Source organism: Mirounga leonina, unplaced genomic scaffold (genome assembly GCF_011800145.1).
Source record: "Mirounga leonina isolate KUSES-001 unplaced genomic scaffold, KU_Mleo_1.0 Mir_153, whole genome shotgun sequence".
Classification (NCBI taxonomy): Eukaryota; Metazoa; Chordata; class Mammalia; order Carnivora; family Phocidae; genus Mirounga; species Mirounga leonina.
Window position 1 is genome coordinate 15,906,499 of NW_023270387.1, and position 17,801 is coordinate 15,924,299.

A 17,801-nucleotide genomic window follows, 5' to 3' on the forward strand; every position below is an offset into this window, starting at 1 on the left:
CGCGCACGGCGGCATCGCAGGGCCCGTGATAGAGAGTCATGACATACGGGAGATCAGAGGAGGGACCCCTCAACCGGGCTGGGATTGGTCAGGGCAGGCTTCCTGGAGGAAGGGGTGCCTGTGTGCCTCTTCAGTGAGAGGAGCGACCCTTTCTGGGTGGACACACAGAACTGTGACTTGCTAGGCCCCCTGGAGGGAGATACCCGGGCAGCACCTACCTCGTTCCTTCCCTTAGTGAGAACACAGGTGGGACCTCATGGAGGGAGGCCCAGGTAGCAGGGTCCGGGCGGGGCCCAAAGACACCCGTTCCTACCCACCCATGTCTGCCGCCCCCCTCGGAAGTCAGCGCCTCTCCGTTCTTCCGTGCCTCCCCTGGTGCCAGCATGTCTCCCCCACGATCCCTGAGCGCCCCCCATCTCTGTGTGCTCCCTGCCTTTCGGCCCATGTGGCTTTATTGCTGGCATTCCCAGGACTGTCCTCAGGTCCTCCGTGGAGAGGGCACAGGGAGATGGCGCGGTTACCAGTCCAGGTCCCTGGTCCTTCTGCCCAGCCGGCTGAGCACTAGGCAAGTGCCTGCCCCTCCCAGGGCACCCCTGGATTTCGAAATGGCCAACAGAGCTGTGGTCCTGCCCTCCGCACACAGCACTCCCCGGTGAGCTGCACCCCAACTGCAGTGCAAGTCTGATACCATCCCCACCCCACCCCCGAGGCCGGTCCCTCCCGTGGCCAGAGACCAGGTCACTGCCATCTCCCTCCAGCACCCCCGCCTGTGCCCTGGCCACGCTGACATCCCGGCACGTTCGTGCTGGCCCTCCTCGCAACCACCTCCTTGAGCAGCGGCCCCTGACTTCCCACTCATCCCGTCGCATTCTAGTTCAGCGAGGTGTCTAAGCGCGGGTGGCAGCGTGCGCCACATGGAGGCCTTGAAGTCAGACAGCCCAGGTTCCCTTCTCTCTCCGTCCTTACTCCGTGACCTCAGGGAGATCGCTCCACCCCTCCGGGCCCAGACTTAGCTGCTGGGGTTGACGGGAGGCCCCGAGAGGCCATGCGGGGTGCAGGGGGGGGCTCCCGCTCTCTCCCCGCCGCTGACCCTGCCCCTCTCCGCCAGGTGTGGACAGCTCCGTGTTTGAGGCGCTGCCCGAGGCCTCGGAGCCACCGCGCTGCGGGCAGGTGGCGGACGGCGGGAAGCCGTGCGTCTGTCGCTACGGCCTGAGCCTGGCCTGGTACCCCTGCCTGCTCAAATACTGCCACAGCCGCGACCGGCCAGCCCCCTACAAGTGCGGCATCCGCAGCTGCCAGAAGAGCTACACTTTCGACTTCTATGTGCCCCAGAAGCAGCTGTGTCTCTGGGACGAGGAGCCCTAGCCGGGGCGGGGGCGCCGGGGGTGGTCCCCGACGTAGCTGCTCCGGGTCCACCGCGCTTCCCCCAGCCTCCAGAGGGGGTGGCAGCACCCCCTCCCCCACTGAGGCCTTATTGCCCTTCTCCCTTCTTCCCCGGAGCCTCTGGCCCCATCATGCTAGACTGTGAACAGGGGTGTGGCACGGCAGGGGTTAATTCGTGAAGGCAGCCCCCGCTCGCAGCCCCGTGCCTCCCCTGGGGACAGAGGGAAGGGGGCTCTCCAGATTTGCCCTCCTCCCCTTAGTCTCCCCTGAAGTGTTCTCTTTCAAGCAACCAAAATGTGATGGCCCGCGATTCTACTTAACTCTTTGAAGGCTTAGACCCTAGAAGGTGTCTATGCCTGGGATGCCGACCTCCCCCCGCCCCCACACCACCCCACCCCCCGACTCGCCCATCTGGAAGGAGCCGGCCCCTCGGCACCATCGAATGCCCAACACCGAGGGGATCCCTGCCCCAGAGAGGGGGCTGTCGGGGACGTTGCCATAGCCCCTACACCAGATCACAGCGCATTCTTGTCATCGCTGGCTCCAGCGCTGGGGCAGGGGAGGACCTCCCAGCCCTGAGACGAAACCACGCGTGCCTTTCCCCAGACCCAGACTCTGTCCCCCAGACCCAGACTCTGTCGAGACAGCGGGCACCAGCGTGCCCCCCCAGACGGAAATATTTTTGTAAGGCTCTGGGGCAGGGAGGGAGCATGAAGTATGAGGAAAACTTGAATTCCAGATTTTTAATGCAAAGTATTTATCATTTGTACCAGAAATAAAAGTTTAAATTTTTATTTGACTGACAGCACCCAATGCAGGGTTCTGTGAGAACTCTTGGCCAATGCTGCCACCTGGTGTCAGAAGGGTTCCATTACTCTACCGGTGACCCGGCTTGGGACACCTTCTAAAGCACCTGCTGTGTGCTCAGCCATTGGGCAGCTGGGAGGGGAGAGGATGGGGGAGGGGGGGTGTGCATATTAAGGAAGGATAAGACAAAACTGCACTTAAGAAGAAGAGGCATACATAGATGAGCAAGTCAGACAGTAATCAGCATAAGCTAGATTAAGGTAAGAAATAAGGCATAAACTCCAGAACCAGACTTCCAGGGTTCAAATCCTGGCCTTGCTTCTTATTTCCTGTGCAGTCTTGGGTCAAGTTACTTTACCTCTCTGTGCCTCAGCTCTCTCAGCTATAAAATGAGCTTAACTGTGAGACTGACGTGGGTTCATACACGTGGAGTGCCCAGCACATAGTGCTCACTGTATTCGCTGTTATTAATATCGTTAGTGAAAAGAGCAGACATTTCCTCCCCTGTAAACCTGAGACAGCTAAACCAGACCTCTTGAAGGCCTCTTCACATCATAAGTACCTCCCAGTATAAAGAGAGGAGATTGCTTGGAGAAGGCACCTCCCACCTCCCACCTTATATGTGCCTTATTTGCTGGGGGTGGGCTCCCCAGGTCATATACTTTTCTTACTCACTTTCAAATGGCCAAAAATAAGGCTGTTTTTTGAAGAGTGCTTTTCTAATCTTCCTTGGGAATAACTAGCACCTCCCAGCCTGCCTGTCCCTGCCATGAGGGGGCTTCTGGACCCTGTCACCACAGACTACCCTGCCTGGTCTTAGGGCATGGGGATGAGAATTCAGATTCCCTGAAACTTCAGGCTGATGTCACACTCAGGCAAAGCCCACACTCCCGCTCATTCCAAGCGACCCTCCCCCCTCCCTGCCCACCCCCTCGCTCTCAGGTCCCTCCAATGCCACCACCACAGTCACTTGTCTGGCAAGGGTCTCAGGGTTCTGTGTACCTCAGAATCACTCAGGAGCGCAGCTCATTAAATACATGTCCAGGGTCAGCTATTTGAGAAACACCCGGATAAGGCTTTACTTTCCTAAGGAGGCCTTTTTGCACTGTGAAAGCCCTCGGGGGAGGTAACGTATCTACAAGGAACGCTCATTTCTCTGGTGCTTCCGAGTTGACGAAGCGCCTTCCTATCAAGTAGCTCATCGGCTCGTTTGTAGCAGCAGTTTTGTGACACTTTATGGATGTGGCTCGCCAGTAAAATTATGTGACTTGCCCAAGGTCAGACAGCTAGTTAGAGCACCCTTGGGATCCAACCCTCAGCCTTCTTACTCCACACATACCTACTAACCCTAATGGGTTTATCAGTCTGGCCCCCTAGAACCCTAGAGAGCACGGCTCACCCCACCCGCGGGGTGGGGAGAGGGGGCGCAGGATGAGGTGTGCAGCCCCCACTGGGGGGGCAGTCCTGCAGTAGCAAGCACTGAATATATGGGGGTACGCACACCGGTCCCTTGCGACTGGAGTCGGCAGGAGCAGGCTCCTGCTTGGTCCCTTTGGCCAAGGTAAGCAGGGCTCCGGGTGGGAGGCCAGGACCCTGGGTCTCATGGGAGCCTCTTCAAGCCAGAGAACCACAAGTGGTACCAGGCGCTCCCTGGCAGGATCACCCCAGCCTGGGCTGGGCCTTGCTCTATGTTCCATGGGTTTTCTTCAGGCTCCTCTCTCTGCAACCTTAGTCAATGAAAGTCTTGTCCTGGAACCTAGATGTGGTGATTTGAGCCACCAAGGAGCCTGAAAAAAATAGGGCAAGGACCTCTCCCAAGAAGCAAAGCTTGAGGGTAACGATGCCCGTGAGGAATGGGGATACCGGCCTCGTCTGAGCTGTGTGCAGTCTGGGGTACGTCACGCCCGTCACCAGCCCCCAGTTCCTCATCTGCGAGGAGGCGGCCGCCTCAAAGGGCTTCCAGACCCGGCGATCAGTGTGTCCTTGCGGGCTGGCATTCTACCTCGTATTGTTAGGCATGTGGCACTGGTGGACAATCGAATTGCCCGTGACTGGCTCTTCCAAGCCATGCTGTAGAGAAATGCTAAACACGGAGCGCTGCAAAGCCCAGTACTTGGTAGAGACTGACGAACTGCCCTCCACATGGGGCGGTCCCAATTTACACCCTCACCAGCAAGTGCATGAGAGGTCCGTTTCCCCACATTCCTGCTGCATCAGTCGGGGTTCTCTAGAGAAAGAGAACCAATAGGATACACAGAGAGAGAGATTTATAGTAAGGAATTAATTCACGTGATTGTGGGGTCTAGAAACTCCAAAATGCTGGCAGCTTAGGCAAAAGTGGATGTTGCCGTCCTGAGTCTGAAATCTGCAGGGCAGGTCAATTGTCTGGAAATTCAGACAGGATTTCTGTTACAATCTTGAAGCAGAATTCCTTCTTGGGGAAACCTCACTTTTTGCTATCAATGTCTTCAACTGATTGGATGAGGCCCACCCACATTATCAAGGGCAATCAATCTCTCTAAAGCCAACTGATTGTAGATGTTAATCACATCCACAAAAATACCTTCACAGCAGCATCTGGACTCGTGTTAGACCAAACAACTGGGCACCATGGCCTAGTCAAACTGACATGGGAAATGAACCATCACACCTGTTATCACTTGATCTTAGTGTACGGTGTTGGCCATTTTGACCTTGAGAAACATTAAATAAAGCATTCTGGGGTTTCCTCTCAGATCTCAACTATTGACTGAAGCCAGGTAACAGGTAGGTAGCCCTGCTGGTTGTTCCGGTTTGCCCCCCCCATTCATTCCCTACACTCCTCTGCTCTGCTCTGTACCCCAGGACACCAACCTGTGGATTGGTCTCACCTGGGCCCCTTTACCTCGGGCTCAGCCAGTGAGAAGCACCAGAGATCAGAGGGCAGGACGAGAGGAATTTCCGGGCATATATCCCTGCTCCTTGCTGCTTCTGGACCACACCTCTGCACTGGCTTCCTTCCTCCAAGCTCCAGACCTCCTTGGGCTCCTAGGACACGATTTCCTCCTCCTGCCTCTTCAGCCCCAGCCTCTCAGCGTCCCGAGTCCCTGGTTCCCTTAATCCTGCTCGCACCTCCGTGAATCAGCAGCACCTTCATTAAAGGCGTTCCTCGTGTTGCGTTGATTCTGTTTCCCCGCAGAGACCCTGACTGCTCAGACGGCAGTCCGGGCTGGGGACCCAGAAGAATGGACAGTGGGAAGGAAGAAAGCAAAAGGGAGGTGAAGGAAAACACAGGCTCACGTGGCAGGGACTCAGTGCATCCCTTCTCCTTGGAGAAGAGCCCGGCCTCGGCGGGGAGTGGGGTTCAGATGGAGCGAGGGAATGAAGGCACATCACAAGCTACCTCAGGCCCCAGGCCCGGCGGGTGTGGTGTCCACCTCCCCTGCGGTGACCCGCTGCCCGCCTCGGCCGTGGCTCCGGCTGTGGGTTGGGCTGAGGGAATGTCCTGACTCCTGAGCAGGGAGAGGCGGGATGAGGGCCCACTCCAATCGTGGCTCCCCCTCTCCTGTGTCATGGGAAGTGGGCACAGACCACCCCATCTCTGCTGGGCCTGCATGCCCACAGGCCTTTCCTGATCCCCTCCTGCCGTGATGGTGCAGGAGGTGCCCCCCTCTCTCCAGACCCCAGGGCTCTGAATCCCAGCCCTCCCCCCCTCCTCCCTGGGGAAACTGTCCCCTCACTCTCTCCCACTCCTCTTTCCTGCCTTCTTCCCATCAGCCCTGAGAGGATTTAAATCTTTCCCGCCTCAAAAACAGAATAACAAACACCTCATCCCCAGGTCCCTCTCCACCTCTGTCCTATTTCTCCCTGTGTCTTCAGTCACGGTCGGGGTGTAGCTCAGAAGCCCCAGAGGGCACTGTGGGAGGTAGGATATTTTAACCAGCAGAGCTGCCCAGCAACAGGATGGCCACCAGACAAGGCCAGGACTCCTGTCACTGCATTGATTAGGCTAAGGCTGGCTGACTCAAACTGGGGTTCCATGGCAAAGTCTGGCATTTGATGGGGAGCACAGACCAAAGACCCAACAGCACTCTGAAACCAAGATTCAATATCTCCGCCATGCCTGGCACTGGGGCCCTCACCCATAAGACCCCCAGCCATGGAGGGGACACTCAGGGTACCACAGCAGTGAGATATCTCCAGTCTTGCAAGTGAGGATGCTCGAGCCCAGGGCACAAGCCCCCCGATCACCGCAAGAGGGCGCGCTGGCCTTAGACTTGCCCCGAGCGAGCGGGTGGACCTGGAGGCTTACCGGGGCTGAAGTAGACCCAGAGAGTCCGGAAAGGACTGAGGCAGGGTTCTGCTGAACGTGTCATCAGAGTGGCCAGACCCAGGCCCAATGCAGTCCCTGAGACCAAAAAAGCTCATTGGAAGATAGTTGTTATGCTGTTTTAAAATCAAATCCGTATCATTACGTTTTTTCAGAAGGTTCAAGTGCAAGTGAGCAGTGAGTTTATGTGTATATGCCTCCCTGTAGAGGTGAGCAAAGGCTTGGTATTGGGGGGGCGTGTCCGGGGTTGGGGACTCAACATTAGGGACATCAGGGGCAGGGAATAGCTCAGTGCCCTGACTCCCTTGTCCTCTCTGGTCCACTCCCCAGAAACAGTGGCTTTATCCTGGTTCCCAGAGCACCTCTCACTTTGTCACCTGACCCTAGCCCCCCCACCCCCATTCTGCAATACTCCTCCTGGCAATGGAGCCATCAGATTGTCTCTGAGGTGTGATTTTAAAAGCGGCTTGCAAGTTCTTCTTGGCCTCTACTTTCCTTCCATCTGCTCTTTTGGGAAGCCTGAGCTGGGATCCATTCCATTCCCTGTGGTTGCCCCAAGGCAGGGAGCTGACCCCAACCCCGTACCCCCACGCTCTGGGCACTAGACAGAAGGAGCTAGAAGGGACTTGTTGTTTGGTGGCCTTCCAGGATGCCTCCCTCCCCACCCTTCTCCCAACCCTGACAACTCAATCCAACTGACATGACAGGAAATGAGAGTGAGCAACAGGGCCCACAGCCAAGAAGGCCACTTCTCTTTGCCGAGGCAGAGAACAGGGCCAGGGGCCCACCTCCCTCCCCTAAGCACCTTCTCTCAATGGGAGATAGTGCATCCAGCAGTGTGTCTGAAAGGAGAGGCTGGTTCCTGGAGGCTTCTGCCCTTGAAGCAAAAGAAGCTGAGGGCCTGCTCAAGTAGAAATGGGGCCTCGGGAGCTAGTGACTTCCAAGGGGATCAGATGTCACCCCAGGAAGAACAGGAGGACCTGGAGCAGAGTCAGAGTTGATCACAGTTTGGGGACTACAGTATCCTGGAGTAAGGTTTTGGCTACTCTCTGAAAAAGTCCTCCAGCTGTTGAGAAAGGGTGGGGGTAAGGGAAGCAGGGAGTTCTCATTTGCGTGTCATTTGCATTGCATTTGCATAGGCCTCTTTTGATGTCCAAAGGCAATGAAATTTCCCCTCCTTGTTTCTTTTTCCCTTTCTTTTCTCTGTTCCTTTTCTAACCTCCAGGCAACCTCCTATCTCTCTTCTCTTGCCCACAGCTTTTCTTCTCCCAGGACAAACAGAGAACACGGAGTATTAGGCCCAGGGGTTGGCACCTTCCCCGGGATCTCCCATCTGCCCAGAACTCAAAAAGCTGGTTTCACGGAGATTCTGAGTTCTGGGAACGAGGAAGGGATAAAGAGGTCTTTTGCACTCCCATTCAGTTCATTTAATTGAAATGATCATCAAGCAAGTCGGAGAGGGAAGGAATAGAGATTGTCCAGCTTTGCCCATTGCCCCATATTTGCATGCCACTAACACACCTGACCTGCTAAGACTCTGGAAGAGCATATGAAGGAGGAGCAGGGAGAACAGAAAGGTCTCTGCTCTGCTGTGACTTATCCACTTGCCCCGTGACCCTGGGCAAGTTCCTCCCCCTGTGGACCTGGGTTCCTCATATGAATGATAGTCTACATTCCTTCTACCTCGAGTGATATGATTACAGAAGAGAAGGGGAGACTTCACCACAGACACTGGAGGGTAGGATTAAAAGCACCAGCTTTGGGCGCCTGGGTGGCTCAGTTGGTTAAGCGACGGCCTTCGGCTCAGGTCATGATCCTGGAGTCCCGGGATCGAGTCCCGCATCGGGCTCCCTGCTCGGCAGGGAGTCTGCTTTGCCCTCCGACCCTATCCCCTCTCATGTGTTCTCTCTCATTCTCTCTCTCTCAAATAAATAAATAAAATCTTTAAAAAAAGAAAAAAAAGCACCAGCTTTAGGGATTCCTGGGTGGCTCAGTGGGTTAAGCGTCTGCCTTCGGCTCAGGTCATGATTCCGGGGCCTGGGATGGAGTCCCACGTTGGGCTCCCTGCTCAGCGGGGAGCCTACTTCTACCTCTCCCACTCCCCGCTTGTGCTCTCTCTTGCTATAACTCTGTCGCTGTCTCTGGCTCTCTCTTTCAAATAAATAAATAAAATCTTTGAAAATAAAAAATAAATAAATAAAAGCTCCAGCTTTGGAGTCTGGCAGACCTGTCCTAACTCCTAACTCTGCCATCTACTAGTTGCAGTAACCTCCCTGAACCTCGTCTATAAAAGGAGTCTCAAAACTGTATCTTCCTCCTAAAGGTGTGCTGAGTAAATAAGAAGGTGCCTGCCTAGCATGTAGCGCCTCTCTTGGCAGATAGGAAGCACTCAATATTTATTGAATGAATGAGTCCAGGGATGAAGGTGAGGTAATGTCTGTCACCCTCTCCCCACCCCCACCCCCTCACCCTCCCATCCTCCCACCCCCTGTCTGGAATCCTGTGCTTCCCACTGTGAACCTTCAAGGTCCCACCTCTGCTCAGTGGTTCGCCATCCCCAAGAGCTCTGCCCCCACTTCATCCCCAGGGCCCCAGAATCCTAGCCTGCTGGAACTAGAAGGCCCTTGGAAACCATTAGTCACATGCCACCACCCCACCCCCCCACCCACCCGCAACCCCGGGCTTCTGGAAAACCAAAGCCCAGAGAAGAAAGGTAACTCTGCACATGGACAGAGAAGCAGCAGGTCCCAGATATGGTGGTCAGAGAAGCAGACCCTCGGTGCACGCAGTCACACAGATGCTATGCAAATTGACATATGGAAATCACAAGCACGTGGGGGTATATGAACTATGCGCAGGCATTTTTCTAGCATGATGGTAGGCGAAATACAGCTGTAGATGAGAAAGGGACCTCAGGGAAGGAGCCAGACCTGGAGAGGAGGAGGGAAGGGAAAGGAGGGAGAAGAGGAGGGAAGGAAGGGACAGGGTAGAGGTGTCCTGAGAGGTATCCCTGGGTTCAGGGGGCCTGCAAGGAGCCTTTACTGATCTCTTTCCCCAGCCAAAGAATCAGGAAGAAAGTCCTCTTCCCTCTTGCCGAGAGTGGGAAGAAAAGTTGATGTGACTGGCGGAGCGTGGTTCGTATGAACCCGAACAGGGACTCACTGGGCACTTCCTACTTCTTCACGGCCTCTGTGGCACCCACTGAGCCCTCCCCCAAAGCCTGTGTGTCCTGGCACCGAGTACAGGCAGCCAATTAGTTAACGACCGGGAGGCAGGGTAAGCAAAGTCCCACGGAACCCACTACAAGGGCTACGAAGCACACTGAAGTGTTATGCTAATTTAGTAAAAGATCCGATCATTTCCAACTTCAGAAAGGAGGTGGCATTTGAACTGTGCAGAGGGAGTAACGTGCAGTGTTTCAGAACAGGAGCTCTGGTACTTCCTGGCTGTGCAACATCGGGCAAGTTCCACTCTCTAAGCCTCATTTTACCCACCTGTTAAATGGGAGTAAGAGTCCCATTTATGAGTTGTTATGAGGACTACACAAGATCGGAAGCCTTTAAAGTGTTGGTTAGCACAGTGCCTGGCACAGAGCGAGAGCTCAATAAATGCTGGATATTGGGCGCCTGGGTGGCTCAGATGGTTAAGCGTCTGCCTTCAGCTCAGGTCATGATCCCAGGGTCCTGGGATCGAGTCCCGCATCGGGCTCCCTGCTCAGTGCAGACCCTGCTTCTCCCTCTCCCTCTGCCATTCCCTCTGCTTGTGCTCTTCTATCTCTCTGTCAAATAAATAAATAAAATATTTTTTAAAAAATAAAAAAATAAATGCTGGATATTATAATAGGGATCATTGGGGTGGGGGGTGGGTAACGTGTCAGATGAAAGACACCGTAAAGAGGCAGAAAGGCTCAGGACCTGTTCTGTGAGCAGGAAAGAGTCCTTGAGACTAAGATGAAGGTAGGTTAGTAGGGACACCTCTCTGGAAGGAGGGCAAGGTCCTGTGCTCGTGTCAGCCCACGGCTCTCTGGGCTTACAGACAGGTAAGCCCTTGGCCTTGGCACCACTTCCTGGGACCTAAAGAATGGAGGAGAAGAGTGGGGGGAGCTTAGACAATGAGTCTATAATGGGTGCTACAAAGAGCACTGGAGTGGGAGTCCAGGGACCTGGTTGAGTCAGGCTCCTCTCTAGGAAATGGTATGCCTCTGGTGAGTCCCTTCCCACCTCTGTAGATGAGGCAGGTGGCTGTCCCCACAATCCCTGACCTTGGTAACTAATTTTCACATCATCTTCTCATAGAAACTCAGAGCTACCTGGGACCTGGAGGACAGGCAGGGGACAATGTCTTCACCCTGAAAACGAGATAATAAGCTGGGCCCCATCCAGCTCCCAGGATGTTGTGAGCACGTTCGGGGTGGGGGGCGCGCTAGGTGAGTTGGGCCACCTGCTCAACTGCATATAGATAGATGCCAGTTGTGATGAGCACCAGCCCGTTTTACAGACGAGCAAACTGAGCGCAGGAAGGTGAAAAGCCTTGGCTCTTGTCACCCAGCTGGTAAGCGATGGAGAGAGAGGACTCCAAAGCCAGATTTTTCCCAGAACACCCCCACGGCTTTTCTAAACGCTCTAGACTCCTTGCAGCGCTTACCCTTTGGGAGTCTGTCCAGGCAGCAGCTCAGGCCCCGGCTGGAGAATCCATCAGGGGTTCCTAAAAAGGGCGAGCTGGACCAGGAGTCTGGGTGGCTGTGGGCGCCCTAGGGAGAGGCTGCCCGGCCAGGTCAGAGCGGACAGGTGTTCCGCAGGGTGGGGACCCGCCCCGGCAGCAGCCCCTGTCCCCCTCCCCAGGTCCCCAGCTCCCCGTATGCAAATCGCTGGTTTGCATGGGCCCGGGGCCAGGCGCGGGGGCCCTGCCAGGGGGGCGTGGCCGGCGGCCCCCGCCCCGCGCCGCGCCGCGTGCTCACCTGGGGAGTGTGGCAATCCTGGCGGTGCGGAGCGCTGCCCGGGCGGGAGCAGCGGAGCGCGCGACAGCGGCGGCGACGGCCCCGGCAGCGGCTTCCACGGCGGCGGCGGCGGCGGCGGCGGCCGGGGGCGGGAGGAAGGAGACCCTGGCTTCCCAGGGGGCCCGGCTGGGGCAGTCGCGAGGGGCCTGGGGGGGCGCTGGCTTTGGCCCCGCCTGGGGCAGGATGGTGAATCTGGAACCCATGCACACAGGTGAGGGGCGGAGGGAGTGAGCGCTGACAGGTGTCAGAGAAGGGGCGAAGGGGGCGAAGGAGAGGGGCACCGTTCTTGGGGGGGTTGTCTGCTTCCCCAGCGACCAGGAGATGGCAGTGTGGGTAGCGGGTCACCCAGGGGCCGGCGGCGTGGGAAGGTGGATGTTGGGGGACCCTGGAAAAGAATGGAGGTGGGGACTACGGGTGTAAGGGGCGGGAGGGCTTCTGAAGCCTCCAATCTGGAGAGTGGCAGATGTGTGGGACTTGGGCATGCTGAGCTGTTGTAGTCTGGCTGAAGTTCTGTTCACTGATCGCAATAGGGTGGCTCACTCACTCAGCCAGGGGTGTGGACCTGGGAGTGCACAAGTGAGGAAAATACTTGTATCCACATGTTCCGTGTTTTGTGTCTCGGTCCTTTATGTGAAGTGGAGGCAGAGTGGGCATTTGTAAGGTCTGGTGGGGGTGCGCTAGGAGAAGCAAGTGGGGCCTGGCAATTACAGAGACACACCTGGGGCAGGTGCGATGTATTGATTAGGGCTTGTGGAAACATGTGTCCCTGTGGATCAGAGGTGAGTCTACTGTCCTCGTGTGTTGGGGGCGGATGGAGCAGACCCCACGGGTGAAGCGGTGCCTACCCACAGACTCTGTGGATATACTGGTGGTACTAGGGGTGCTTCCATTTCGGTGTCTCAGAGAGGCTGGTGAGAGGTCCACCCTCTGTGTTCCATGTCACATGGATTCAGATACAAAGCCCCCCTTTCTTCAGGGGAAGGAAGCTAGGGGATGCAAAGGCTTTTCCAGGAGTCAGTTTCCCCTGTGTGAATGGTGTGTGGGCATGGCATGCACCGAAGCCCCTCCACTCACCCTGCTGATCCATCCTTCCACAGATGGGCTGGGGCAGGTGCTGCTAATCCTGAATGGTCACGTTTGGTGTTAGGGTGGGCCTTCTAGAGGTCTGAGGCTTTGAGTGGAGAACAGACTCAAGGTGTAGAAGGCTAAACCTGATTTGGCCATTTCAAACCAGCACTTTGCCTCTCAGAGAGGGAGGGCGGCACCACATAACTTTTATTTAGGATTTCAGGGCTGTCGATGGGAATTTTGTACCTGCTCTCCTTTCTGGAGGAGTAGGGAGGAAGAGTGAGGAGAGGCAATTTTCCTGACCCACCCCAAAGAACAGAGCAGTCTGGAGGCTTTGGCCCTTCCTGGGTCCCACCAATCCTGAAAACAGGCAGCAGCAGGTGCATGAGGAGACCCAGGGTCCACAGTTCCCCAAACATGGTCCTGGCAGGGCTGAATGAAAGTCAGCCTCACAGAGAGATGTTGACTCTGCGTGGATCCCCAGGTGCCAGGACATGCCAGAAAGGGCCAGATGAGGCCAAAGGAAGCATCCAACTGGGTGTCATCCAATATCTGGAGAAAGTCTGTTTCCAGACCCTGTGGCACCAACACGGAGCTGGGCATTCCTGGGGGCTGTTCCCCTGCTCTCCCCACTTCACTTCCCATCAAGAAGGCCTAGGCTGGAATGGGAGCAAGACCTCAGAAAGGTGGGCCCTCAGTGGGAAGTTCTTTAGGGACAAGATCAGAGACTTCCTAGGGGTTTTCCACTTCATTGTCTACTGGAGGCTCCCGCTCTAGAGGAAGTGGGAGGAGGTGGGACAGCTGGGACCCAGCAGGGAAATGCCTAGGGGCTAAGAGGATCTGGCAGAGAGGAGAGCTTTGAGAGGGCCAAGCCCCCCACACCCTAGCCTTGGAGGAAGCTCCAGGCTGACGCCTCCCTCACCATCTCCTGGTTCCGAATGCAAAAGGGGAGATTGAGCTAAACCCAAGATACGGTTCCCATCTACCTTGGGTGGGTTGCCTGGCTCACTAGTCTACATTTACTTGCTGCCCCTCCCCAGCCCACTTCTTTAGTCGACCTGCACCCCCCTGAGAGCTCTCTCAGTCTCGGCCCCTCAGTGGTGTCTGGTTCCCCTTTAGTGGCACCTCAGAGGGATCTCTCAGCTTGGGACTTTCTGTGGATCTCTCTGACTGGGTCTCCATTCGAGGGTTTTCCTTGCTGGGTCTTCTCGGGCTTTTCAGTCTGAGGTCATCCTATGGGGTCTTTCAGTGTGGGGTCTGAAGTGGAGGGTCCCTCTGTGGAGTGTCTCATTACAGGTCCCGCTCTAGGGTCTCTAGTCCAGGATCCTCTTGGTGGAAATTTGGTCTCTTCTGAGTCTTACCTCTCCCCCCCCCCCCCCCCCCCCCCCCCCCCAGCTCCCAGAATTCTGTGTCCTGCTGTTTCTTCACAAACAGCACTTTCTCTGTGAATTTCCAGTCCTGGGCCCTTGGGGACTCCTCCTCAACTGATTTTACTGGAACAGTTTGGGTGAGGAAAAGAGCACACAAAATAGGGCACAGACTCACACCGAGTCCTGCACTCAGATCCACGAGCTCTGTGGCCCCCGAGTCGGCCCATCTTTCTACTCAGATGACCTGGGTGCAAGCCATGATTCAGGTCGGCCTGGGGTCTGGGCACTTTGTACTTTATAGGGCATTTCTCTCCAGGAGCATGAACACCTGAGCAGGCATGAGGTCACCAGACACGGGGGCACCCCAGCCAAGATGTGGGGCGGCCTCCCTACTTCCCGGGTCAGAAACAGGCAAAGGGGTAGACAAGAGTCAGACAGACAGCTGGGGAGGGAAAGAAACAGAGGAAAACAGTGGGAATCTGGCCGGAGGGGAACACCTGGTTGCCCCAGGGCATCTCTTTTTCTGTCTTTCTCCTCACTGTTGCCTATCAAGGTTGGGATCAAGTCTCACAGACTGATACCAGTTACAGCTCAGGAACACCATTTGGGTTGGAAGGTCTCATTGTGAGAGGAAGTGGCTTCATCTTAAAGAAGTGACAGAAGTCTCTTCCAGGAGACAGTTGGACTCATGACTAGCTCAGAAGTGGTGGGCCTCTTGGCTTCCTTCTGGTAAAAGTGCCCCCATTGATGAGCCTGTGAGGAAGAAGTCAGGAGGGAGCTCCAGTCCCTTCAGAGAGATGGAGATGGACAGTAGGAGAGAGAAGGGTAGGCTCTCTGCTTCCCCCAACCCCCGGCCCTGGCATAGCCTGGACCTGGGGGTTCAGCACACTGTGGACCTCAGCCTGCAGCCGGGGGGAGACGCTTCCTCTTGGACTTTTCTCCTTCAGGCTCACACACACATCCTGTACACAGATGTATGAAGAGGGGCTGCTCATGGGTCAGGCCAAGGCACAGGGAGGGCAAGGTCAGCAGGTCTTGCCCCAGCTTCAGAGTGTGATGGTGCCGGTGAGGCTGATGAGGGTCTGTGTCTGGTATCTGGGATCTTACACAGAGCAGCTAGGCCTCCCCAGGCAAAGGAGTGATGGCAAGGAGGCTACTCAGTCGCCTGCCTGCCCAGATAAGAGCCTAAGAGACTAGCCCCACCCCACACCTCCCTCACTCACCCCCGGCAAGTGCTGTCGGACAGGCAAAAGGCTATGGCGTCTTGGGGAGTTTCGGTGTTGGCCCATTTTTAGGCTGAGACCCAAGAGTTCGTCCCACCCATCAGCCTCAGCCTCCTACCCACAAGAACTGGTTCTCAGTGTCTTAGCATCCTGTGGGACTCATGAAGAGCTTCTATAGATCATCCCAGCCTGCCCCGCCATTCAGGCTCCAATCCCTGTCCAATCCCAAGGTGTCACCATGTCGACCCCATAATGGGTACATCAAAGGAGAAGCTGTCCTGGCAGAGTATGGGCCTTTGCCTCCTTCAAAAGTCATTTTTAGACATGATTAGGAGTACCTTTTAAGCTAATTCAAAGGCTGAGTGCGAGATGGCTTTTGGCTATATTTAAAGGCAATGCAGGGAAAGGGTGTCAGAAGGGAGTCTGGGTTACAGGCATGAAATTGTGGTTTAGCTAAACAGTTACCCTTCTTAAATATCAGGAATTTGAAATAAGTTGATTTGAGAATCTGGTCATCATCCCAGCTTTTACTGCTCTTAAACCCATACTGTCCCCATGAGCTCTTTCCCCATGAAGTCAGAATTTGGAGAATGCGTATGGCTTCCCAGGTAAAAGACAAATTATGATAGCACTGAGACAGAAAACCAAAGCTATTTCTTGTTATGGGAGAAGGGCACTAACAGAGAAGCCTAAGTATCTGTTTAGTTCATTCTTCTATCGAGAGCTTACTTTGCGCCAGGAAACGAGCCAGGCGGTTTTCATTCAGTATTCTGTTTGCTCCTTAAAAGAACTCAGGAAGTATCGTTATTCCCAATTTTTAATTTTTTAATTTATTTTTTAAAAATATTTTATTTATTTGACAGAAAAAGCGAACACAAGCAGGGCAAGCAGCAGACAGAGGGAGAGGGAGAAGCAGGCTCCCCGCCGAGCAGGGAGCCTGATGCAGGGCTCGATCCCAGGACCCCGGGATCATGACCTGAGCCAAAGGCAGATGCTTAACCGACTGAGCCACCCAGGAGCCCCTCATTATTCCCGATTTTTAGATGAGAAAACTGAGGTTCAAATATGTGGCCAGGGTCCCCCAGTAATTAGCCATAGCGCTGGGATTAAATCGAGGTCTGCTGGCCACCAAAACCAATGCTCTGAGGCCGCTTAGAAAACTGAGGGGCCAGTCTCTGCCTTTTTCCTCAGCACCGTTGAAGATCCCTATGGGGGAAGCGGGAGCTGAGCAAATCTGTGTTAGGCCGTGCCCAGCTCCAGGGGTCGTACGAAGCAAAGCCCATTTCTCCATAAGAGCAGAAGGTGAGCAACAGCTGAAGCCCTTTGCAGATGTGTCCAGGTGACCCACACTAGTTCTGCATATTCAGACATGACTGACTATACAGAAAGTTTCAAACTACAGCAGGAAGGACTTAGGTTAGGCTCAAGAAATGACTTCCTAAATGTAGCACAGTGGGACAAGTGGTGAGGTGTGGTTCCAAGGTCTCCCCTAGGGGTCTGTGACTGTGCGGGACATGGAGCTCCAAGTATTTGCCTGGCAGTCGTCACTTAGGTGGGTCTCAGAAATATTCCTCAAACCACAGTGGCTCCCGTAGTCGCTCATTCCATCCTCTGCTTCTGGGGTGTTCTAAGAGCTGGAGAGCCTCTGAACCTCCGTGTCTGCCTTGCTTGGCATGGCAGTCACCCCTCCCGCACTGCAGTCACTACACCCCCAGGGGCCATAATTTAAATCTCTGCCAGAGCCACACACATCATTGCCCTAAAAAAAAAAAAAAAGTAGGTTTCTCCCCGCTTTTCCCGCTTTTCCTGGGGCGGAGGTCCACCCTTTTCCCTCATCCTGATCATCTCCAGACCTCAGGCGTCCTGACTGCCAACTGCCTGATTACCTGATGCAAATTAAGACTGCATGCTTAACTGGGATTGGCTGGGGAGCCGGGTATGCAAATTGCCTCACCAAGACTTTATCTGGTTTGAAAGAGTTAAAGTGCTGCCCCAGAGAAGAGGATGGGGGTGGTGGGGGTGGGGTGGGGGGGTCAACACGATTTGAATAAAATATTCTTCTGTCTTTAACGGCTTCAGTATTTGGGTGGTTTAATAAGGAGAGGAGCTGAGAGAATGAGTTAGTTCAAAGTTGCCTCTTTGCTTCTCTGCTGATCCTGGAGGAGACTTAGGGACCTCTTGGGTGGTGGCAGCTGTCTGTTAGGGGTAAATGTTTAATTTATTGAAATGAAGCAGGGCAGCGAGGCCGGACCAGCAGCACTAGGGGGCTGAGACCGGGCCTGGTGTAGGTATTCTCTCTCTGCAGGGCACTGACCCGCCCACCATCCCTTTCTCCCTGAGCACGTTGAAGGAGTAGGAAAGAAGGTAAGGATCCCAGAGGAGAAAGATCTCCGGAGGGCCACACAGGAGCTAGGATTTGATCCCCAGACAGTGGGCTGACCACTGAGAACCAGACAGAGAACAAGGGCAGGAATTGGGCAAGAAAGGTGAGAAGGGCAAGCCTGGGTTCAAGGGTACTCTTACCTCCCAGGGTAGGGTTATTACGGGGCGGGGGGGGGGGCGGGGAGGGGAGATGGATATTTCTTATGCTACTTAAAAAAAAAAAAAAAAAAAAATCCTCCAAATCCCAAAGGCAATGAGGATTG

The 17,801-nt window shown here is 55.1% G+C and overlaps 1 protein-coding gene across 2 annotated transcripts in view; it reads left to right on the forward strand.

Annotated features, from left to right (window-relative positions):
* Nucleotides 1-17,801, forward strand: part of POU2F3 (POU class 2 homeobox 3) — a 100,474-nt gene that overhangs the window by 14,796 nt on the left and 67,877 nt on the right. The window lies entirely within an intron of this gene.